Source organism: Cygnus atratus, chromosome 6 (assembly GCF_013377495.2).
Source record: "Cygnus atratus isolate AKBS03 ecotype Queensland, Australia chromosome 6, CAtr_DNAZoo_HiC_assembly, whole genome shotgun sequence".
In the NCBI taxonomy this organism is placed as follows: Eukaryota; Metazoa; Chordata; class Aves; order Anseriformes; family Anatidae; genus Cygnus; species Cygnus atratus.
This window is the reverse complement of record NC_066367.1, coordinates 5,937,187-5,963,637: the sequence shown is the minus strand read 5'-3', so window position 1 is coordinate 5,963,637 and position 26,451 is coordinate 5,937,187.

Sequence of the window (26,451 nt, the reverse complement as noted above, 5' to 3'; positions counted from 1 at the left end):
ATAAAACTACAGCTATCCCAAACACACAGAAGAAGAATGTACAAAGTATATCCATCTGGCTGTTAAAAAATAAAAAATAAAAATTTGCTTTTACAGCAAAATAAAGACCCAGGAAGGCCAGGATGGGTTCAGACCAAGCACAACTGACAGGCCTCTGTCTTGAGGCCTAATGAACTCTATAGCGGCGCAGGGTGGCCTGTGACTGGAAATGGCAATAAGGTATTTATTGGGATGGAATGCCATAATCTCACTGCATACATTTTAATTTCTCTTCAGTGATTAGTGTTATTTTTCTTTTAAAGCCTACGAATTAAATGAGTTTAGTATAATAAATTCTTGCAGATTTCACCACCCTCGCTGAGGTAACAGCTGGCACCCTGCCACAGACGGTGGTTTCAGCCACTGAAAGCCTCAAGCTTGGCAGCTGATGTTTCCTTTCCTTTTTTTTTTTAATTTTTATTTTTTTGCTTGTAAAGGAAAATTTTCATTCTTTCTCTAGTGATCAGGAATTTGATCTAGTCTTCCTTGGGTTCATTGTTAGGGTAGATCTCATTTCTGTTTATGCTTTTCTAATAATGCACTTTACATTCCTTTTTGACAACTGACATTTTCTAATCTGTATAGATTTCATCAAGGGTTGATTTGTTTTTAATACATCACAATTATGCTATTTATTAACTACAGCTAGTGAAACATTTTCACTTGTAGATGGCAAGGGAATTACTACTTTTATCTATAATTGTAGTGTTAAATTGTATTCTATTAAATAGAATGGGTCAAAATTCGTCAAAACTCTTCAGTTACTCCAGGTAATTTAAGATACAATTCAGTTATAGTGGCAGGTCTGTTCTGGACTTTGGTTCAGCATTGAGAGCTTCTCCTGGGCCCATGAAATTATTTTATCAATTTGCCAGCCATTATTTACAGACTGCCAGCAGCTGTAAGAACATAAAGTTTGTTTGTAGCCATAAAATATATTCCAAAGTATTTCTGTTCATAGGCAAAGTTTTCTCGCTTAGCCTGCTCTGTGGCTTTCAGTCAGATTTTCCTTTGAAAATATTTCTATGGAGAAATAAAAGTTATTTAATGCTAGGTGTGTTTCCCATTGATAAAAAGCTTAGGCAAAGAAATTGGAATTAACCAATACATCTTAGATGAGTAATGTATTCTCCTTTTTATTTTAGATTGCACATGCATCAGTTTTCTAGAAGAGGTAATTTTATTCAGGCTTGTCATTGTACTGTAAAGCTACAATTAGACTTTTGCCTGAACTTGCAAATATTACTTTGCTACGCAAACATCTGAGACAAAGATTGCTGAGCTGGCAGTATGGAACTGAATTCTTTGTAGACCTTTGCAGCAAAGGGCCCCATGGTTCCTTATCAAGGAAATGTTCAAGTTGCTAGAAAATTCATTAACTCTATCTCCCTTCCATTTCCTACAGCAATTTCCTCTTTGTTCCTCACCTAGCGAAGTAACAGGATATCTATATAAACATTAGAGAGCCTCTCCAATCTTTTATTTTCCAATAACCCTTCCCATAACATCACAGCTTTTGATGAACTCCACATTACTGCAAACTTGTAACTACTTTGTGAAGGGAAAGATCCCAGTCTGCAGCAGAAGACACTGATGGTAATGCAAAATAATAAGAAATTAATTTACCTTGGCATGAACTGGCAGTTTTAGGGAGGAAATAATACAGCAGATGGTAGTTATATTCCCAAAACAAAACCTGAAATACAAGGACTTCCACAAGGTCTTTGCCGAGCAACAAAAGCAGCAAATTTACATTCTCACTTCATCACTACTCACATCACTATCTGATAACCCCAGATATGGACAAAATATATTTAAACAGTTTATGTGTGTTGTACTAAATAGAGACTTAAGCGGAGCAGGATGGGGAGACTATTGTGTTGGTTGTTCTTGACTGATGTATCTTAATCTAGACCCTACAGATCAAGTGTTGACCTACAAAGAAAAGTGTAGTGGCAAAATAAGACTGATAGATCTGATAGTGTTTCTAATACTTATTAGAATAAATGGGGCTCCAAAACTGTCAAAGAAAACAGAAAGAGAAAAAACAGAAAGCAATTACAACCAATAGATTTAACTGTAATTTGGGATGAATGACTATGTAAGTTTAACTGGAAAAAACATTCCTTCTTATTTTATTTTTTTTAATTCCCTTCTGAATTCTCTCGTATAACTCAAGGAATAAGATTAATAAAAGGATGTGTCAGTTAATTTACATAGTCTTACTATGCTAAGTAATTATTTGTGGTGAGTAGTATTTCGATAATTCAAGACAATTAGCAGGCTACTTTTTCATTTTTGGTCCTTTTAGCAAATTTAGTATTATTTATCCCTGATGGGAGGAGAGAGAGGCAAAAATAAATTCAGATTAGTAGCATTTTGAACAAAAAGGAACACATTTTTTCAAGGCTGTGTACACAATAAATGATGCACCATTTATCAGTTAACCAGTGACTCTGGCTGTGGGACACTGGTGTCCCACACACAAATAATGTGCAAAAGTTAATTTGACTTTTTTCAATACTCAGTAATTGCTCACATTTGAATTAAGCATATATAGTAGTTATATAATATATCTTATATAATAATCAAATTAATTGCTTGAGATATGATTTGGAACAATGCAAGATGAATCTTTCAATAGTTACCATCCCAAAGCACTGAACCAGCCTGACCTTAGAGTGTAAGCTAAGACTGAAAATTGTATTTAACATATTCCTTGCCATTGCCCCAATGTACTACTCCAAGCTGTTGGTTCCCTGAGAGGAGCCAGCAGCAAGTAGCTGACATATGATAGGCATTTATCCTGCAGTTCCTCGTACCCTCTTCTTGCTTTGAAGTGTTTGTGCTCTCAGTCATTTGCTTCATCCCCTCATCCAGTCCTCCAGTTGTAGTAGCAGTTAGCTAAAAGTCTATCTAGTCAGTTGTAAAAAACAACTAAAGAAACTGTAACTAATACAATAGACTCTCAAACCAATGGGAAGGGTGTGCAAAGGTAGATGGAGAGAAGCTCAGAATCCTTCATCGTGTTATTTTGATATTTCAGTTATGCACTAAATATATTTTCTCTGGCCTGAGCAGACTTAGGAAAAATTGTCCAGGTTCAAAAAGGTTCCATGTGTACCCACCAGGGTGAATACACGGAACACTGAAAAAAAAAAAAAAACAAATAAGACAGATATGGAAATATGTTGTATCAGAGAGAGAAATCTGTATGAAAACAAGATATGGCCTGTAGGCTAATAGAAATTATTATAATTTTTATAATTTTATTATTATAATTTGGAGCATAGGAAATGTTCGAAATGTTCGTAAAAATAGTACAGAAAGAATCTTCTTAGAATATATTTCTAACAGTATTGATTAAGAATAGAAATCAACTTACTTTTTTTTTTTTTTTTTTTTCCTTTCTTTCCTCAAATGAGCAACAATGAGATCTTGTAGCATTCTCTGGAAGCCAAACTTTTGATTTGTTTGCGGTTTTCTTTTACTCTTGATGCGAGCTTGACAGGTGAAAAGCTTCTATTTACCTACTGTTGTTGGGCGTAGTCTGAAACAAAATGGGGATTAAAACAAAAGAGGGGAAAGAATTTTATCATTTTGATATAGAGAAGTGGGTGGATTGGGGGGATTTTGATATAGAGAAGCTGGTGGGTTTGGGGGATTCTGGGATCACTTCCATATCTGTTGGAGGAGAAAAATCAAGTTTGGTTGTGGTCATAGAGTATTATTATTTATTTTTTCTTTTGAGTCAAGAAAGGTACAACAAAATATCCAGGGAAGTTAGGAAAAAGAATGCTCTTCTCTGTAGAATAAATACCCTTCTCAGAGCTACAGCGTGGACCAATACTAAAAGTTCCCAATTGCTGAAATCAAGCCAGATGCCAAAAGTACTACAGAAAGAGGGAGGGAATATCAGACTTGCTGAGCTTTAAAGATACAATGGCCAACACAGAAAAATAAAACCTCTCCATCAATAGTAGCCAGAATATAACTCTAAATCCCATATTATAAGCGTTTTGCTACTGTATTGCTGAGATTTTTGTCACCCCCCCCCCCCCCCCCCCCCCCCAAATACCTATTACCTGGCATACAGAATAGCATTATTTGCCATGTGTCTTCATGGGATATTGTGTCTTATATGCTGTGCTTAGAGTGTTTCACCCTCCTGTCGTTGTGTTATTTTCATGTCAACGTTAATTACTGTGCTTGTAAATGCTTACTACAGCAAAACTATTTTTCAGTGGATTCAGGTTTAGATATACCTGAGTTCACAAAACTTTCTCCGACTGATGCATAACAAGATTTTGATTTAAAAATTTTAAGAGGTAGATTTAGTTTTTGTGTGTCTACACATACGTATTTATGTAATTACATATGTAACCAGTAAATACAGCTATGTTTTATTGTTGTTGGTTTTGGTTTTTGTTTTTTATAAATATAACTGTAGAAATGGCAAAGTGAGTACTAGTGCAAAGAGAACATCATGTTCTTAAAATCAACTGTAAAATAAGAGGGAACAACCCTATATAAACAAGTGACCAACCACTGACCAACACCTTCTGTAACAGAGTCCCTGTGTGATAAATGCTTGCACCTACGCTGAGCACATAAAGAATAGCTCTTCACTGGTGCATTTGTTTGAGAAATCCCTAAGTCTAATTGCAATATATACCGTGAGTTTCCTTTGTTAGGGATTTTCTAGTTTTTCTGGGGAGCAGACAATGGTGCTTTTGAAATCTTCAGCATGTCTCTTAGCAACTTGCCAAAATGAATCTCTGCTGTGATTACTTATAATTCAAACATCATCTGCCAATGGTTTTGGCCAAATTCCTCCATGAAGAATAGGAGCAACCAGACCGTGCAGCATGCAGTTTCCCACTGTCCTGTCCCCTATTTGTCTCCTATTTTCTAGTGTATTTTGCACCCGAGAGTGGACTTTTAAGAATAACCCCCGTTCCCATACCACTGCAATATGAATTTCTTTCATCCCTTGGGTTCCTGAACCAAGTGTAACACAAGAGTTGGACCTGGGGGCACAGCCAACAGCAGCATCAGGAGTAAGAGCCAGTGTTTCTTACTAACCCGATTCTTCCTTCCCCCTGTCATAGTGACCTATAGAGCATCCTTGAAAGCTTCAGAATTGAGGACTTTCCTGAATAACACATGCCTGTGGGTTATCTACCTAATAATTTTTTATTACTGCTGTAAATGCAAGCTAGTCATTTGAATTTGTTCTTTTCAGAATGAACAAAACAGAATTATTAGGGTTCTTAACATAAAGCATGGTAATTTGCTGTTATTTCCTTAAAAAAAATAAAATAAAAGCCAGCTATCGGTTTTCTAATGGGCTGCCACATGGTTGCAATGGGAAGTATTTCACGGTATCAGGGAATTAATATGCCTCTGGATAAATATTTATGGCCACGTTCTCATATTCGTTACTGAGAGCTGAAAAGACACTGCCCATATTTTAAGTGTTCCTGAAAAAAAAGAAAAACGCACTGTGCTTGGAGTCTTATAAATGAGTACTTATTTGTCTTCAGCAGTTGTCCCTGTTTTGTGTTCCATTGCAAGTAAGGAGCTTAATTTGAAGATAATTCAATACAGCACTGTATCTTGGAGCTCTAGCGACAGGCGTGAAATTGTTTTATCTTTTTTGTTCTTGGTGCACAGTGCTGATTGGGTGAGTGTGTGGACCATCTGCTACTGAGGTAACTCTTGGGATACTTGTCAAATTGATTGCACTCAGAAACAACTGAGACAGAGGAAAAATAGAGTTTCTAATTACATTTTACCAAGGATCTTGTTTAACTCTAGGAAGTGGTAATTCAAAAATAAATGGCTTTGGTGGGCATCTTAGAATCTTTAATTAACAAATTACTCTATTAACACGCACATTGTTTTCCAGGTGAGTGAGATCATTTGCCCCTGGGGCTTTTTTTCCATATGCCTTCTATTCCTCCAGCTAAATATGTAGCAAATTTAAGTATTCATTTTGATTATATAAAGCACATGGGTATACAATTATATGAAAAGAAAGATGACATTTCTTTCCTGTTTTCCCTAGGGCCTTTACAGTCTTGCCCTTCCCTGAAAAAAGGCTTCAGTTTATTAGAGTATATATTTTTGTTGTTTTTGAAATTCTCTCCCCCCCCTTTTTTTTTTGTCCTGTATATATGATATTTTTTGAAACAAGAGCCTTTACTGGAGACAAGGGGATACTGATTATTTACAAATCACCACTAAAATACCAAGATTTTCTCCCAAAGGTTTTGTATACTTGCATGTGTCTGTTGTGTGAGCAGTTTGGAGATTTTAGGAGTGAATTCATTTAACGTTGTCAAGTGTAAACAATATATATTCTAAACTTAATAAGCATATATCAAATATTTATGTAAATATATTTGGCTTAAAGTTTAGTTGTATTAGATGTGTATTAATTATTTGTGCCTTATTGAATAACTAATCTGCATTTGATTTCCTTCTTTATATATTATTTTACCAGGATGCTTTCTGTACAAATTGTGAACCCATTCCATAGTGTATATTTTAGTGGATGAGCTTCTGTTTTATTGCAGTCTTGATATTTATTGGAGCAGTAAATGAAATAATAGGAAAGAAAGTTAGCTTGCATAAGTAAAATGACAACGTTTTCTGTGAACTTTATAAAATTATCAGTGATTTTTTGAAGCATATTTAAATGGTGAAACACGCAGAGGAATTTATTTGAAAAAAAGTTCAGAAGATGAATCTGAAATAAGGTTAGGAGTACGTAAAAATAGTTTTGAGGCAGTTTCTGTCTTGGTTGCTTTTGCTCTGTCTTTTATAAGGTTTTGAATCTAACCCCTATTGTGTTGATGCTCATCTTACTCCATATCATCAGTCTGGGGGAATTATTTCCTTCTTACGAGACAAGAGCTTATGATTTTATCTACCCCTGACCTCTCTCCCACCACTTGTTTCAGATGTCTGTTCTGCTATTTCCTCCGAGTCATCTTGCAAAAATTCAACCCAGGGAGGTTTACTTCTGATTCCCCACCTCTGGCATCCATTGATGAGGAAGATGTGTTTTATCTGGATTCGTTATAACAACAGATGGTTCCTACAGTAGCTTATTTATTGTTGGTAAATAAAAATGACTGCATAAGTCACTGTTTAGGTGAAAACATTGAAACTTTTGTGTTCAGATGTAGGATTTTTAAATCTCTGGCCTATTAATACACGCTGGAAAGCATACAATTTATCTTTCCAATCTCAGGTAGGAATGTGTCATCACTGGAGAAGACTGAGGTAGAAGACGCTGCAATTAAGCAAACGTCATGAAGCCAAACATGAGATTCTGAAAAGTCATGACTGGAATTATTTTTCATAATCTAGACTTTCCATGATGTTCCAGGTAAAGCATATGCAGTGTTTTTTCACTACTCTAAGAGGAGAATGTGCATTTGTGTGCATATGCATGTTCAGGATCTTTTGTGTTTATGTATTTCTGTATAAAATCTGCTCCCAACATCAACAGCCAGAGCATGCGTTATGCATCTTACAGTGAGGTACTTTGTATGACAACACCTGCCTCCCTGTTATTTTGCTCTCTGATGGTCATGATGAGTGCTATCTTCCGTATTATTAAATGATAACATGAGCATATGCTGGCATGTCACTGTAGCAAACAATGACTTGTAGCTCCCTTGAAAATTCACGGTTTTTTATTGCTGCTTGAGAAAATAGCACACATCACCACTGCAGTTCTGGTCATTTTACTGATTGCTAAAGGATTTCCCCTCTATTACCTCTGCATTTTCTGTGTTGCCAGGTGTGAAATGAACAGAATCATAAAGTCAGGCTGGTTTGGAGAATAAAAACAGCAGAACAGCCTGTGCTGGTGAAATAAGCAGCATACTGAAAGTGGAAAAATGTTAGGAGCTATTGGCAATTCAACGTGTGATATGTAGTGTAAAAGATATATTTACAAATTACTATAATTAAAAACACTTACAATTTGTATTCAGTAACATGTATGCTTGTAACATGCATGATTCAGGAAAATTCTTAAATTTATGTCCTTAAATTTAAGTATGGGGTAAAGCCTTCCTGAGAGCAGCAGGACAGAGACACTGGCTTAAAAGCAAACAGTATTGATTTAAATATCAATAATTCCCTAAATATGGCTGGGCTGTCAGGAACTGCTATATTTGCTAGTTTCAATAAGTGTTTCAGCAGTTAAAAGATCAAACCCTTGATTCAATTCCCAGTAACACCAGTAAGATCTCTTTGAGCATTGCCACTGAGTTGAATTGCAGTTGACTTGGATGAGATGTGGTCCTGGGAATGGGTTTTCAAACTGAATTCCAGATTGAATGAACTTTGAGTGCTATTAATGAGAATAAAGTACAGAGAATATGGTAAGGTAGATCGTGTTGGGATTGTGATCCCAAGATGCAGCAGTTATGTGAGACAAGCTGGAGAATAGTGCAGCTTCAATCTCAGAGGGGAGCTTGTTGGGACAGCTGTGCACCTGTGCTAATTCCCTCAGGGCACAATCTAAGCTGTTTCAGACACAGGCTGGCTGTATCTGAGGTTGAAAGGTTAAAAACAGCTTTTCAAACATAGCCAAAAACCAGGAGAGGGAGAGGAACAGGAGGAGCCAATTGTGCCTTAACAAGACCCTGAACAGCTTCACCCGGACCTGGGTGGAGCAGCCTCATCCCCTGCCTGGGTGGGGTCTATATAAATTCAGCCTGGGGGAGGCTCCTGCTTTTTCCTGGGAGCAACATGATGGGTTCCTCTTCCTTGAGGTTTGAGCTCTGTAAATGGCCTAGGTGAGAAAGTGGTGAGTAATGTGCTCTGCAGCCTCTGTACGTCCTTGCCGCCTAATCTATGAATAAGATAGTTCTTCTTTCAGACAAGATGCAAACATTTAAAACAGATTATGGGCATCTAGAATAAAATAGAAGATTGTAAGGCTTGTTGCTTTTTAAATATAAAGTGTTAACAAAATAGCATGTTTTCTCTGTGCTTAAAAAAAAAACAAACTGTGAAAAACTACTTGCAAAAGACCTATCTAAAGTCTAAGTTAGATTGAAAAGTTTAAGGAGAAAAAAAAAATGGCATAAGAGTCAGAGCTCTCTGGAAGATCTAGATATATAACCACCACTAGGGAACAGTAGGCAGCATCTCAGCCTGTGTTTGCTCAGGGCCGGACCACACAGGTATAGGGCTAGGTAAGCACTTGCTATGACTCAGAATAGTCATTCTCCTGTTTTGGGTTATGGAATAGAATCAAATAGACAAGAAGGGAGATGGAGGAAGAACTGGGAAAAACTAGTGATTACTACAATCAAAGCATCTGAAAAAGATTAGCTTGTGTAGAGTGAATTAATTATGTTCTTGTGTATTGTTCCTTATACAAATGTGAGCAAAATTTTCTGGACCCACTATCTCTTAAGTGGCAAGCTAGAGGCAGTATCTTTTTCTATTTGAGTCTTTCCCCCCTCTCAGGAGGGTGGGTAAAAATAAGTTGATCAGCTGCACCTGGGACATCTTTCTGAGCCTTGTCTAGGCAGGGCTGTTTGCTCTTTATGGAAATGCCTGTTTCTCATTGTGTGCATACAGCTCTTAATGCAACAGAAACCTGCACTTGATATGCAAACAATACAATGAACTAACATTTAATTATAATCTATTATGATTTATAGCCTCTGAGAAAAAGAATGAATGCCAGAAGCTAATCAGCAAGTCAGACAAGGAAGAAGTCACAGGGAAAATATATATCAATAAACACCTATTGTGTTTTGAAGAGAGTCCCTAAACGCTTGTCCTCTCCTGCCTTATGAGGAAAGGAAAGTGATGTTTTTTCTGCTTATGAGGTCTGGAATAGCCAATTATTTTAACATGTCCCATTAAAAGGATGAGTGGAGCATTAATAGCTATGCAGACTAATGAAAGACAGGCTAAGGAATTTCCATTGAGGTTTTGCTTTGTTTTGTTTTAATGTGCTTTTGCATTTGAATTGGTTTTACCTTATAAGAACATCCTTAATTCTTCAGCTGTAAACATAACAGAGAACACACAAGGGTAACAGGCTTGCAGGTGCTTTATAGTCCTTCAGGTAGATGCAGAACTGCTGTGGACCTTTTCTCCTTCACTGTTGTTTTTTTGGTTCCTAATGTCATCATCAATTGAGATTTGCCCTTAACAGGCTGTGGTCTAGTTTAACATCGAGTTTGATAGCCTGTGTTGTTCTATTGGCTTTATGTTTGAGCATAGACAGTCTTTTGTTGAGCATAAATATGGTTTCCTGTCTTTGCTACCATCTCGTCAGGTATTCTGCTCCTGGCTGTGAACACCAGCAGGTGCAATCAAGTATAAAGCAGTGTTTGTGCCAGTGGCTTCACAGAGGAGGGACTTGGTATAGAAGAGCTTTAGCTCACAAACTGCACATCCAAACTCATTTTGTTTGGCACCAAGTGAAGCTGGTGTGGTCATGGGCACTGTGCGACTGCAACAGATGGAGCTGAATGAAGGGGTGTGTGGGGGAGTCCCTTGTCGAGCCACCAAGGATGTGTGTCCGAGGGCAGGGTTTCCAGCCAGTGGTGGAGTGGCTCTGTCCTGAGCTCCCAGGGCTAATTTGAAAGGCTCCCTGATAGATTTTGGGGTGTTGGTCATAGTTTCAGCGGGCATAGTTTTAAATAGTTATGTTGTTACCAACAAAATGATTTCAGCCTAGATAGTATGGTTATGCAGGAGGGTCTGGTCTTAGAAACGCAAAATACAGATTAACAGAAGCATAATCTTCATATTTGCAAGATACCATAGCTAATACGATTTTTAAAATTGTTTTGAAGCCTACTGTCTACAATAAGTAAACATTACCTAAAAATCATGAAGAGATGTGGTGGTTTTTTTTTTTCCAAAATGTTTTTCCACTGTTGTAAACAGGTGGAAGCTACTCAATAGCAGAACAAACAAAAAAAACCTGTCTCAAACAGGTGCTAAAAATCGCTAGCTAAATGCAAAAGAGTGTGTTGCTCTAGCTATCGCAACATGTTTGCAGATATGCATATGCCCCAACTTAATGTGTGGCCCTGTTGGAAAAGTTAAAGTTCAAAATCAAAAAATTTGCAATCGACAGTTAGCTATTTTTATACAGCAATCAAAACAATTATGCAGTTTTTTAAAGGAGAACACAAAAGCAAAGCGCTTTGTGAATCCAGTTACCAAGTCTGTGCCCCAGCAGGACTCCAGAATGTTGTCCCCTTTCATCACTAGATAAAAGCCCTGAGCTCTTGTGATGAGTCATATGTTGCCTATTTAAAAGTGGTGACTACTCTTTAAAAAGCCATTGTTCCACAATTCCAGCATCTGCCCTGGTGTGGGTATGGAAGTCATGAGACTTCTATTCTACTGTAAGACCAGAATAAAAAATAGCACCGACTTTCTTGGGTGCGCACCGCTTTACAAAAAGCGTGATTATTGCTGTTATGTATTTTGGTTACAGCTGCAATTTTGTTTACTTAAACTGCTATAAGCATCAGCTTAGATTTATGTTGAGACAGGAATGATGGGAAAAAGTCCAACAAAAAGCATGTTAAAATGAACAAGGTACAGGCTAACTCATGGTATTCCTTGGTCTGTCTGTGGTTGTGGCACAGGGTGGTGTATTTTCTCACAGGAACAGCAATTTAATGGCATTGGTAGCACTGTGGCAACATTATTTGCTCTTCTAGTGTTCTGCCACTTCAGAAAATGTAGTTTTTCATCCCCTCATTCAAGTACTATAAGAAGCAGGATTTTTTGTTTGTTTTACTTGTGCGATATTTTCCTGAAAGCTGGAAATAGGCATACACAAGGCCTTGATAGATAACATTTCTTGATCTGTTCAGATTTTCTTAAATCAGCTTACAAATGTAAATGTGTTATTTAGGATAATGACAAGAGCTTAAATATGATTTTTTCCTCTTATATATACTTTTATATATATATAAATGTGTGTGTATATATATAAAGGGAAAGCTGAGACTGGCTAGGGTAAAAAATAGTGACAGCTTTTTTAAAAAAACAGTACTTTTTAATAATATTTGAATTTAATTGTATTGCAAAGCAGCATTATTTTTTGTAACTGGAGAGCATCAATGTGTCGTACAAGTCTTGCAGATTGAATGGATAATTAATGCCCATTCAGAGAAATACCTTGATAATATGCTCAACTTTCAGAGTGAGAAGTAGCATGTTATTTTAGGAAGTATTTTTTTCTGTCCTTTATACTGGTGCTGCATATTAAGAATTTTTTTTTCCTCCGCTATTCCATTACCCGATTGAAATGCCACCAGTATTAATAGGATAGCAGAGTAAATGTCACAAGCTGAAGGGACCACAGGAATGTGTATTTGCCACATGTAGAAGCAGTACTTTATTACAGCACGGTGTGGAATTTATGAGCATTGCTATAATATTCTAGGTATGCCTTTCTGATGATATCTGACATATAGCAGTGCTAAAAATCAGGCTACTGCAAAATCCGCTAGCTTTTGCTCTCTGCACCTTTCCTAGATGCTGTGGAGCTATCCAGAGCCAGTAATGTACTATCAACTAGAGCAGGTAAAACTAGCCCCTGAATATTATTTATTGGTCTGTGAATGCAAATTACATACACACTTTATTACCTGCTAATTTACCACCTGCTGGCTGAAGGATGGGGGAAGTCTACTATTTGTTTTGTAGGAATTCATTATGCCATTAACCTTTCACTCCTATGGGCCACGAGGAAGTATTTCTTCAGTTAAATCACTACTAATATTGCTCTACAAATGAAAACAATTTATTGCACCTCATAATGTCTAATACACATAAATTATATTTTAATGCTCTGTACATTGCAGATGATTGTATGTACGACTACTTATTCTTTTCAAAGACTGTTTTAGTCCCTTCTAAAACATCTTAAGTAAGAGTCACTCCCATTTTGATATTTGAGGTGACATTTTCATATTTTGCATTGGAAAACCAGGGGCGTTGTTGAGGATCTTTTGTTTTACATACTCTAATTATGTTTTTAAGGAGTGAGAACAAAAAAAAATGTGGAAAAATGCAGTCGTCTTACTCTCACAGCTGAAATGGCACTTAAATATTGCAAGAAGTCCTTAAAGGAATGTTGGTGTAACCTCAAAAGCAATCTGCAGTTTTTTAAAGCCAACCTGTTCCTGTTTTGGACAGGTATTCTAGAGGCCAGGCTGAACTGCTGGTGGCTTTGATGTAAGACAAGCTGAGTCTGTGCCACCTGCTGTGCCTGCTCTGTAGAAGGAGATGATGCCCTTCATGGGTTATCACTGATGCAAACAGTCGAGCTCATGTTGATGTTCCAGCCAAGCCTGGTCCAGGAGTATTTTAATAACTGCTACTTTTTTGAACAGAGAGAGCCATGCTTGATTTAGGTTTGTTGAGGCACTTCATACTTCATCACTGGATTTCCTAGCTTGTGTAACTCATCACTGCTGTTTGACATACACATTAGAAAAGGAAATGCTTTTTTGGGGGGAAATAAATACCTTGTTTGGAGTCTGTCACAAACAGAGGAGCTGTATGAATTTACACAGAAAGTCTGATCTCATAACACTATAAATTGCTCAAGTCTCCTTTTTCTTCTCATCTTTGTGTCATCTTAGCTTCCCTCTCTATTTTTAAAGGCTTGTTTTCTCCTAATTTGGAGCAGGTTGACTCTGAAAAGCTTTTTTTTTTTTTTTTCCTCTTTTCCTGTAAGAGCAAAATGTTCTGCAAACTTTCCAGTGCTTCAATAAACATTTTGTGGAAGGATACATCTGCAATGAGTGCAATGTTGGTGTTCTGTCCCTTCCACTTTTTTTTTTTGGACCTTCCTGAAAATCTCATATCCATTTCAAGTGTTGCCAATTAAAAAATAATAAAAATTTTTAATCCTTTGTGGTATGTGTGACATTCACCTTGATACCAGTGACATTCAGAGAGCCTGCTGATTTTTAAACTAGTGATTAAGAACTGTCTGAAATAGTTTCACACATGGTTTGTAAATCCTCGATCAGAGCTTTTATTTCACTGCTGCTGTGAAATATTTCTCCTTGGCTTTGCAGTTGTTTAAACAATTCCTTTGCAGGAACTCTTAGTCTTGAAAATTAAATAATCTTTCCTCTTGTAAACATTTATTTCCTACAACTAAGGGAGCATCTAGTCAATGACTATAACATAGCACATTTTTGCGCTAAATAGAGGTCAACCTAGGATGTGACCAAGATAAAGTAAATAATAACTGTGTGGTCTCTCTTCTATCACGTTGTTTATTCTTTGTGTTTTTATTCTTTGTCCAGGTGTTAGTCCCATGCCATTAAGTTGCTTCTTAGCAAAGCCATTCTATGCATCTTTCTTCTGCCCCTCAGTTTAGAACTAGTTCAGAGTCTGAAATAAACACGAACTGTTTTCCCCTTGAATGGCATTTCCAACCATCTTAAAGAAACATATTGATTTGCTGCTCCTGTGATTGGCTGGCTTAAAGCTAAGGCATGAACGTCTTCCTTTTAATAACAGGTTAAAAGAAGAAGAAAGAAATGTAAATAACTAGATTTCACATAGATAACTTAAAAAGTGGAGTGAACAAAAGAAACAGGGTCTTACATGGTGAAGGAATCATGCCAGAAATTTTCTGCACTCAGGAAAAAAAAAAAAAGATACAGTTCCATAGTTTCTTGTACTTAAAGCACTAAAAGCAATGTTGTAAATGGTCAGAATGTTAACATTTATTTACTCAATTGTAATTGACCATAGAAAGCTGAAATTCCCAGGACAGACATGGTCCTGTTTAATAAGTGCAGTATGTTTGGGAGGAATACTGAAAATAAAGACATTTATTCTAGGCCCTACACACAAATTCTATGCCTTATTTTCAACATCTACAATTAATACAGTTGGTTTATAACCTTCTGGCTTTTTATCTGAGGGAGGAGGGGAGACACAACAAAATAAGGGGGGAATTCTTTGATTCTGGGGTCTGAATTGGCCACTACCATGTTCTTACTGATGTTAAGCTCCTTTTTTTTTTTTTTAAGCTGCAGTTAGCTTTATTAATAAGAGGGAGGAGAAAACTACAAGCAATTCATGCAGACGTCTTCACAAGCAGCAGCAATCACAATGACCTATAAAAGCCATTGACCAGAAAGTAGGCATCGTTTGCTAGAAGGCTATTCTGTTTCCCTGAGTTGCTGCCTGCTAAATGACTTTTTCTTAGAAGAGTATTTTGCAAAGTGAGCTCAGTTCCCACTGGAAACTGTTGACAATGGCACGTGAAGGCAAGGAACAGGCCAATTAATCTTCTAGAGATAGACATAGGTAGGAGAAGTCATTAACCAGCTCTGTATATATGAGACACTTTAATCTTTTAGGGCTTGTTCCAAATCTTGGCCAGCAGTGAAGGTGTTGGTTTGTAGGTTGGGTTAGATGTTGGCTTAAAAATGTTGAAGTAATTACCCATTCACTTCTTGCTAATAGGACTAAATGCTATGTTCAAAAATTACTTCCAGAGAGCCCACAGGATGTGTCCATTGTGCAGCTGGATAGCTATGATCAGAGGCTTCCTCGAAGTGTGCTCCCAGATCATTTGATGGTGAATAATCCAGTGTAATCACATACTTGAGACGAAGCAAATGACTTAGCCTGTTTAGTGTGAGTCTAATCAACTTCTGTTCGTCTTCAAGCTTAATATTGTTAAAATGGCACTCAACCATCATGATCCAGATATTAATGAAATTACTGTTTTGACATCTCTATTGGAAAAATAATGATGGTCATTGTCACAACTGCAGTAGTTCTCATCAGATCCTGACAAATACATACGACTGAGTCAGGGTCACAGTTCAGTCATTGAAAGATTTCATTCTTCTTTTGGTTGCCTGGTTTTCAAAGATTTTTTTTGCGCTTGCCTTGTTTGTTCTTGCTCTTTGTGGCTCACTTGTCTAGTGCTTCCTAATAATGTCCACATTTATTGGTGTGTTTCAGCCGTATCTGACAACTCCAGCTGAACTGCTGTCCTATAGCTATGAAGTACCTGTGGTTTTCATTAGAATTGTTCATTTTGTGTGTGCATTAATAGGCTTTTTGTGGATGATGCAAACATAACTTACTCTACCTGGCAGCAGTTTGCTGATCCTCCAGTACCCCTGTGGCTCTGGACGAGCCATGCTGCCAACCATCCTGCAAGTGATGGACCAAATAAGGGTGCCCAGAGAAAGCTGAGGTCCTGCTGATGTTCCTGTTAGGAACAAGAGGGAACTGGATGCTTGGTTGTTCATCACAGTAAGGTGCAGGGAGGTATTGGGTAAGGGTAAGGTAGGAGGCATGAGGCAAAGAAGCTCATTGGGTTAACTGTTTGCAGACAGGGAAGAAGCTGAATATCACAGATACGTAGAAAATCAGGGTTCATTAGCTTTGCTCCTTGCAGAAAAACATTTTATTAATTGCCTTTAGTCTCCTGGGGAACCACTAGCCTTGTTTGAAACTTCTCTGGTTCTTATTGTCTGATTGCTGAGGCACACTCTGAACAGAAGAATGTCTTTGATGCTGGTAGATCAAAATCTGAGATGAGGATACCTGAATCAGCAGAGCCAGCTTTTAAGGAAAAAAGAGATTCCTTTCTGAAATAAGGGAACAAGTGTTGCCGGAGACTAGAAATATGAAGTCTATGCTTTTTAACAGTCAGCGCTCTCTGGGGCGCAGCCAGTAGCCTGGAAGACAAAGGAGAAATTACTTGAGGATTTCTATTGAAGAAAGAGAAGAAAGCTGAATGGCTGTATGTAGGAGCAAGAGGGCAGTCTGCCATGCTGTCTGGTTAATGCCAATTCCCATGCTTACAGGTGTGAAATATATGAAGCAGCAAATACTCTTCAGTGCTAGGGAAGATGGCCTGGGACTTTTTCTTCCTTTTTTCTTCTTGAAGCTGAATCTGCATGCATTTTGAATTTATATATTTAATTTGAGGCTTTCTACCCTGTTCGTTTGGGTTACAATTCTGACACTGAGAATTGACTTTTGTACAGATAAAGTCTGCATCAAGGGGTTGTTTCACTTTAACTGTGAAGATCTGGGAGGGGGTAGAAAAAAATTCTGCACTGTGTTTGGAAGAGTAGTTCCCAGTTCTGGTTCCCTTTTCCCCAGCCCTCCCAGCCTTCAACTGGAGGAGTTCACCACTCTTTACCTGTTTCTTTCACTATAGTCACCTGACACAGGACTGTTTTTTTTTATTTGTAAAGGTAGCCAGTTTGCAAATGTGCCTGTTGAACATGTATGACATAAATGATTACATAGTGATGATTAAAAGGGAAATGCATTTTTATACAGAAACCCACCTTGTGTGCTTCTCTGAAGTATAACACAATGCATAACTCTGCAATGTCTTCTGCACCATCCGTGATGAAATCTTAAACTGGGCTGTTTCTGAGTTTATGCTGCAAGCCTTGTGGCACGGTTACCAAAACCCCAGGCAAACTTCACAATAGTAACTGCACTGTTTGTTTCTCATGCTGCTTCCCAAGGGGCAATTTGAGCAAAACCAATAAAAAATGGGTGAAATCTGGTTTCAATTACTATACCCTTTTACAAAATTCATGTCACTGGAAGATGTTTTTGAAGGAGTGGATAGGCCTGGGTATAAAGCATAACCAACATCTGTGGAGTAACGTGTGACTGATTAAGCTATGGAGTGATGTGACTGGGGAGTTTTTGTGAGCTGCCTGATAAAACATATTGCCAGTGAGTTTTATCTATGTTCAATATTCTTAAGTTACCTTAAAAAAAATAATATATAGTTGATAAGTGTTTAAATTTTTAGTTGGTACATGATAATTGTGAAATAGGAGAGGTTCTAGTTAAATGGTAGAGTAATAGTTTAGGAGCAAAAGAAATTGTGGAAGGTTAGTTACCAGAATTCTTGTTTTGCAGAAGACTCGGAAATGCGTTAAAATAGACAAGTGCATTAACAAACTTAAAATAAGCTTTTTATTACTTAATATTTTTTCACTGAAATTCAAAGCTTTGGCACTCTAAGTAAAGCTGGAAGTGGAAATCTCAGCAGCACTGCATTAATTTTTCAAGCCTTAATGTGCCAGACAGGGAATAAGTTATTACATCTGTTGCCCTCTGGGAGGAAGAATGAAAAGCACAAAAATGATTCTCCACCGTTAGGATGGAATAACTGAATAATAGCTGATATAAGCAGCGGCGTTGCAGAAGAAAAGCTTACAGCAGCTTTTGTGTCATCATTAGGGGCGAACATTTCTCTGTATAACTAGTGTAGCAAGATTAGGAAACATGGCAGGGCTTATTTGTTCTTCTCAAGGGGCCCTTTACAATTATGGGAGAATTTCAAACGAGTACCTCATGTGCAGCTGCAGATGATCTATGTGAGAGAGGCTCCTTTTTTCAAGTTAAATTTACAGCCCATACACACTGTTTCCAGAATCCACAGGAGAAAATGTAATTGTCCCCTGCAAGCTTATGAGAGCAATACAGCACTTCAAACTGTGGTGCCTCCAGGCAGGTTAGCGTGTCGCTGCGAGGAGGAAGCCTGCACTTGGGTGGGCTCCTGAAGGAGGGGGAATGAGTCCATGGAGTCTTTGTCCCTTTGGCAGGCAGAAACATCTGCTGGGTTTTGAGTGACTTGTTTTCCAGGGGAGAACCCAGGAGGCCTCTTATTATCGATTGTCTTGACAGTACACTTACAAGCTCTGTAAGTGATAACCTGGCACGTAAACAGGATACCTTTGTCCACTCAAAAATGATCCTATGGGAATTATTTAGGTGTTCATGAACTCTCCTGGGGGTAGAGGAAGATACCAAAGCGCCATCTCCCTGCTTCAATGGTGCTCTTACGTGTCACAAAGCATCTCGGCCATTGGGTGTCTTCAAGTGGTATGAAAGACTTCACTGATGTGAAATTGAGCCAAGGATGAAGAGCTACATGATATCTTCCTAGCAGCCCAGCTACTTCTATATGATATTAAAGCCATTGCTGCTTCTTTTAGACAATTGTGTTGAAAAGATATTCAGAGCGTAAAAGAGGAAAACCATTGTGGAGCCTCTTGGCTTCTACTGGTTATTTATTTCAGTGACTTCAGAAGGCTCTGCCTCTTTCTGGCTCCTAATTTGAACATCAAATATTATGGCATGTGAAGGAAGGAAGCCAGCAGGGATAAAGCATTTATTTTTGAATCATCTTTCCTTTGTTGAAAACAAAATCAAAATGCAATGTATAGATTTTTGTCTTCATCTTTATTTAATCAATCATAAGTTAGCTTTATAAGATGCTTTGTTGTAGGCTGCCATTGGCTTGGGATCCAAGGAAATCTCATTTCACTTGATGGAGCTATCTGTATTGTCTGAGAGTTTCCACGTGCATTGCTGCTAATTGGTATTGAAGTGATATCATTCCTCTGGAGTGACCAAGGGTTTGTCTGAGGTCTGGGATCCAGAATGCTGTAGCAATTTACTGGACTACAGCACGTAATGTGTAAACAAAGGCTGTTTTAAGGCTGATATGAAATAATAGAGAAAGTGAAAATTAAAGCTGATGGAAGCATTCTGTCACTGATTTATTGCAAATGCTATCTAACTGTATTAGTTATTGAGGCAGTCTAATGACAGCCTTCCACTGTTCCTTCCATTCAATCTTTAATTTTCTTAATACTTTTATTTGTATTGGACAATGCCAGAGCAGCTATTGGTACGTAGATTTAGCTGAAATAAGCCTTTTTTAAACTTGTTTCTCCATTCTATTTAATTAAGGGTTCCTGGGAAGCGTCTGTGTATGCTGTGTAGACTGGATATGCCTTAAACCTTACCTAGCTGATTTTGACAGCTCTTCTAAATCTTGACAGGTCACATGCTCATATTGTATAAACCAACATCGTCCTTTTAAGAGCAACGTAGCAATGCTACATTGTCAGCTGGTTTGAAATGAGGAATCTCCCTGATCATAAGCACCTTATGCAATGTTGACAGTATGGAGTAGTGACACACCAAATGTGAAATCATTTGTTTGCGAATGTAGAACAAATATGTCTCTTTTGTGTGTAAACATGTATAAAGCCAGAAAGCTCTTTCAATACCCCTGCCTCTGTGACAGCTTGTAATTAGCCCTATGTATTGGGCTAAACAGAAAACCTCCAAAAATCATGTGCAAATTAATCTTTCATTCTTGATGTCTGTCTACCTGAGAGGTGAGCAGTTGCCTAAAGGCAACCAAAGCCCACTACAGAACAACTCAAGAAAAGAAAGATCTGCAAGTGTTACACAGAGTAAACCAATTATAAATAAAGGGAAGATTTTCTATTGCGGAGGGTGATCTGTCTTAGAGGTAGGCTAATACTGACACACCCCCTTTAGACAAGAAGCTCAGAAATGACAGCCATTTGGATTTATGTCTGGAAATGCTGTCAACACCCACACGTCATGAAAAAACCCGTGGTCTCTTGGCTGCCTGCAGTTGCAGCCATCTGTTTGGATGGCACATTCCTGCTCATAGGTTGGTTGGAGTAGTTCACTAGGACTCCGTGGGTGCCAAGCAGCTATAGCTTGAAAAGAGCAGGCTGTATATCTCAACATGAACCAATTTAATTTTTTTTTTTTTCAATCAGGAGCCCTCATTCTGTGTGACTGCAATAGCATTGCAAATATTCTGTGTTTGTTGGTACTTGGGTGTCAAAGTAAAGGAAAAGAGATGAGTGAAGCCCCCTCTGGTGGACCCTGCCAAGGTGCAGTGCAGCGGGTACCTTTAAACTATAGAGTGTGGGACAATCCAAATGCCTTTAAGATGAGGTCACCTCCCAAGCTTTCAGATGAATAGAAAAAAATGCGTTTTTACCACCCAGAGAATCAGCTGGGTCTTGAGACATAAAATTGCTCATTCAATTCCAGGAGAGAAGTCAATCAAAAGAGCTAATTACATGACTATCGAATATGGACACAGTACTTTAAAATATATATACGAGTATTAATTGTGCCTTAAAAATGGAAAGATCTGCAGAACTGGAAGGCACTGCAGCTGTAAGATATTTTATGTGTTGTGGATTTCACTTATATTTTTGTTCTATGCTTAACAACAAAATTACTTCACTTTAGAAAAAAATGAATGCTGGTTATTAATTCATTAGATATTCAATACACTAATGTTTATCTCAATTAACTTCTTCAGTTTTGTATACAAGCTTTTTTTTTGGGGGGGGGGGGGGGGAGGGAACAGTAGCATTCTACCCAAATGAAGCAATAGTACAGGTGCTGCAGGTGTCACTGCTGTTACCATTCATGTCAGTTGGGGTGTGATATTACATAGTATTAAATCCCCACAGATTCAGAGTGGCATGTGTTTCCTATGTCTTGTATGAAGATTTTATGCTCCAGGTTAGCCATTCTGAGTACAGCCTCTGTGCCTTGAAAGGTATTGGCAAGTCTTCAGATCTGGCCTTTTTGTTACAAACTCTGCACCATGCCCATTTGTTTTCCATATCACAGAATATTAAATAGCTGGGTTATCCATGGATGACATTAAATTAGATTACAGCCAGGCTGTGGGATTAGTTTGAAAACATTTTAACTGTCTGCTTCACAACTGTGTATCTCCTATGCCCACCCAATTAAGGATGTAACAAACACCAGTGCACTGCCCATGCTGGGAACCACAGAGCTGGGCTGCACGTTGTTGGACCTCATGGGAAGGAGTCGTGTGGAAAGTGACCTCTCAAGCTGGTAGTAGGATGGAAAAATTGTTTTAGATCTTCTGGCTCAGTTTTCTGCAAGCACAAGAGGGAGGAATGAAAATATGAAGTATCTACTAAAATAAAAACTAGGCACTTAAGGTTAACATCTGGCATCAGAGATTTCTGAGGAGACGCAATAGCATTCCCTTGGTAAGACAAACCCATGTCTGAGACATAGTGTCTAACATTGGATGCTGATTTTCCTTTTGTCAAAAAGCAGTTTTATTTTTGAAGTTTTTTTTTTTTTTTTTTTTTTTAAATAGGCAAATGAGATCTCTATTCTATCTATGGCTTCTGCTCAATCCTTTTTTACTGTAAAAACAAGTGCACTATAGCTAGTCTTCATGTTAAATGTCTGCTGTTATTTGGCCTTTTCCCCCCAATAAGCTTCATTACTACTTACATGCAACTTTTCTCATTCATGTTTTTCTTCTAAACACATCTTTCTTTCTTATATATGCTTTCATAATTTTCTTATTTTGCTAGATCCCCAGTTTTTAATGTGACCAGTCAGTGTGCTCACTGAACATTGCATTAAATCACATTAATGTTCCCTTTAATGTTACCACTGGTTCACAAACAACTAGAAAAAAAGGTGGCATGTTTTTGATTTATGTTTTTACTGAATTACTTAAGAGCTATAAAATACAGAGCAGATTCCTAGTGCAAACTCCAAATAATCTGTCTATACCTAGAGGCCTCTACAGCATGGAAATGGAGGACATAAAGCTGCTGGGAATAGCACTCCCTATGTGATATGGGGAGTGGTGGTAGTGGGGAAGATAGACCATCAAATAACTCTGACTCAGCTGCAACACCTACTGATGCACATCAAGAACCCTTCTAAGTCCTCCATAGTGACTAAATGCTACTTGTGTCTCTCTGCTGGTAACAAGTTGACTTTAACCCCTTCCTACGCTCACTATCTTTCCAGGGTGGAAGAAGTGTGTGCACCCATGTCCAGCTTCCAAGAACCTTTTACCCTTGACGCCTTTTACAAATGATCTTACTTTTACAAAAGATCTTACTGATCTTTCAGTTTCACAGGGTTTTTATCAACACGTTGGAACAGATTTCATCACATCCAGTAGATTTTTTGCTCTTTAAGATAAGGCAAGTGCCTAGCAGTAGCACTTTTCTCAGTCAACTCAGCTGCAAGTAAATACTCCAACATTTTCTGCATTCCTACTGTGTTTGATTATAGGATTAGTGTGAAGGAAAAGCCTGGATTTGTAAGCAGTTAAAAATCTCTTATAGGAGCTCTTCTTTGTTTCTCTTACTGTAGAAAATAGTTATTTTTCCTTGACAAGTTTCCAGTTATAAAAACTGATTGTAGGTTAAAAAACAGGATGTCAATGAGAGCGTTAATTTCCTTTTGAGAGGATCATTGTTAAGGCAAAATGTACTTGATTTTTGAAAAAAAATATATATAAATATAACTTCATTTTTTTTGTTTCTTAATCTCCCTGTAAAGTTATTTTTCTGCTTTATCCATTTTTCTTTTTCACACTTTGTGAAAGTTGCCATAGCTACACAAAAATTGCTGATAATTTCAGTCAGTAAAGAAAACAAAAACCACCTTTTTAAAAACTATATCTTGGTAGTTATGAAGAAAAATGCTGCTACTTATAACAATAAGGGGTGTCCTCCATCCCACTCGCCCATTTGTTGGTTGTGTCCATTACAATAGCAGTGTTTTTCTGGCTTCTATTTAAACGATGATTCAGACTCTACATAATGAGGTTCCATACTCAGAGATGACCCCAGTGGGTGTTAATATTTGAATCGTGTGTGGTAAAGCCTGGAAATCTGTAATGCCCAACATGTTACATCAGGCTCTTAGAAAGCAAACCTGTTTCCTAATTCTGTCAATAGTAAAGTACCAGTAGACGGACTTATCAAAGCGCATGTTTATTCACATTTTGGTCTTACCTTTATTTTTTTTCCCCAAATCCTGGGACTTTAAGTGCTGCAATTTAACATATTATATATATATATATATATATTCATTTCCACATCTGTAGGGAAAGTTCCAGAAGCTGTTTTTGATTAAGATTTTAGCATGTTTTCAGATAGTGAGAATCCCTATATATGTTTTCTACTATGAGATACCAAAAATTGGCAATACTGACCTCAGTCACTCTGAAAATTAAGGAGCAAGACATCAAAGAAGCCATTTCAGTCATTGGATGTCATCCTGATGAAGCAAACAAAGCCTCTCTTGCATGGCTTTACTGATAACACATCACAGCAAGTGTAGCCCAAAATGCTGTTGGAGTGGCTTCCTAAAAGTATTATCTGCACTTCTGAAGTCATGATTTATGCCTGTATTCCCTCAACTTTCAGCAATGAATCAAACATATTGTTTTCCATTTCTACGGAGATAGAGTAGAAGCATTCATAAAATCTGCTAGTTTGTCTTACTGATGAACAGATGAGGGACATCCTGAACTCAATGGCTGTTTTGAAACCAGCACAAGTTGAGTGCTTTATCTCTACATCTTAAAGACAATTCGCAGGAAGACGGAATTTGAGGGTTGTGCTATTGCCTCTGAGATTGCCCTGGAAACTTTGATCGGTTACATGAAACTTTGCTATAACGCTTTGCTTCGGAAAATGCAAAGACATCTTATGTAAGTGAATGTTACATTTGAAGCAGGGAATTACTTCATACTGGTTTGCCAGCAAGCCTTGCTATGGCTAAAAAGGACACACACAACGTTTCCAGACATGAGGTTTCTGTACATAACCATGCAAAGAGTACAAACAAGCAAGCATGTCCATATTCCAACATTTGATTTGGCAATTCTTTTTTAATTTTAATTCATCTGTGGTATGTGTTGTTATTTAAATAGTTATGGCTGTAACTTGATCCTACAGCATATATGCAGCTTTTGGAAATATTTGCAGTGCTTACAATATGTGCAGTATATAAAAACCCTAAGGTAGGTATTAGTAGCAAATAGAGCCAATTCTAAAAAGTATCAACTCATACAAATGTGTAATACATTTGGTAATGTAGTATTTTGGGGAGATAAAAGTAATTGACTAAAATGATTGGATTGCATCCTTTTTATAAGTTGAAGAGAATTAAAGCCAATTCTGTAGTTAACTTACGTCAATACTTGGCAAGAATCATATCTGTTTTAATTGATTGTTTATTTTAGTGACTGTCAGGTAGGTAGCCAAAGGAAACTCGTCCTTAGATGAACATAGCATAGCACCTCCTTCCTATATGTGTTTGGCTTCCCCAGTAAGTAGAGAACATGATCTGTAGTTTGGTACATCTTCTGCAGATATATTACTGAAGCTGAATATGTAAAATAATTCTGGAACTAAACGTATGCTGAAAAATGCCGTATTTAAAATACCAGTAACACCACTTCGTTATTTGGCTATTTTGTTTTTGCTGGATGCATTTTCCATTCTTCAGATGTGGTAGGCTGAGGTGTTTGGTCTAGACAGTGCCTCCAGTTCTGTCCTTGCCTAAAGAATGTGGGAGTTTTAACAGTGTCATAGTGAAATTTGGTACTGTCTCATCCCTTTGCTTTTATGGTTTGTGAGTGTTTCATTTGGAAAACTGTCTGGTCCTTAGTCTCTGGTGTATGTTTCCACAATCTTCACCTCTTAAGAAAAAATGATCCATAAGAATTTTAAAGATAAGTACGGCTTGTAGAGTTTTAAGAATTTCAGCGTACACTTTACATGTCTGACAGGCTGGAGAATATATTCATGCATAACAACAAAAGGAAATGATACGTCTTTGTGTAAAAATGCCTCATTTTCTGTCTTCTGAAATACTGCCTGCTTAAAACGAGGCTTTTAAAATAAACATTGAAAAGGAACCCTTGTAAAAAGGTTATTTTCTCTTGACAAGTTATAAAGTTGCTGGATGGTAAACTTTCCTTCTTCGTTCTATATTTTTAAGGAAAAGGAACAAATTCATTGTTTTCCTGTTTATATTCATTTGAGGTGGGGCAAATTGAATATAATGGCTTAATTCTTACGGCAATTTCTGGTTTTTGCTAGGGGAATGTACCTGTGTATATGAAAACATTAATATTAATTCACAAATGTGTGGTAGAAATAGTCTGTTATGTCACTCAAAATATCAAAGTTATTTGTAATATTACATGCAATATTGTTGTATTTTACCTTTCTGGTTTCTACAGCTGAATATCTTATTATGCTTCCTTTTAGTAGATGTTACAGAATGGTTTTAACTGACCTTCAAAATATGAATTTTCAAGCTGTTTTGGGGCATCCGTTTGCACAGATATGCGAATTATTTTGTAGTCTGTAGCTGTGAAATTCAGATCTCAATCTGGATTCTGAATGAAAGGACATTTATTCTGGTGTTTTGGGTCAATCTTTAGTTTCAGGCATTGTTACAGTAGAACTGCAGTTGCACAAGTGGGTCAGAATTGCCACCTGTGTGATGGTGTAGCAGGTGATTGCCTTGTGTGCAGCAGGAGCCTGAAATTATGTTTTAGTGGCAATATATCTCTGTATAGGGGCAAGTGGAGTACAAGCCCAGTATGCATTGGTGTATTTCATTCTTTAATTGAAACAGAGCAAAAGCAAACAATACACGCAACTATAAATAGAAAATCACTTGCAGTGAGAAGTGGCACACCTAGCA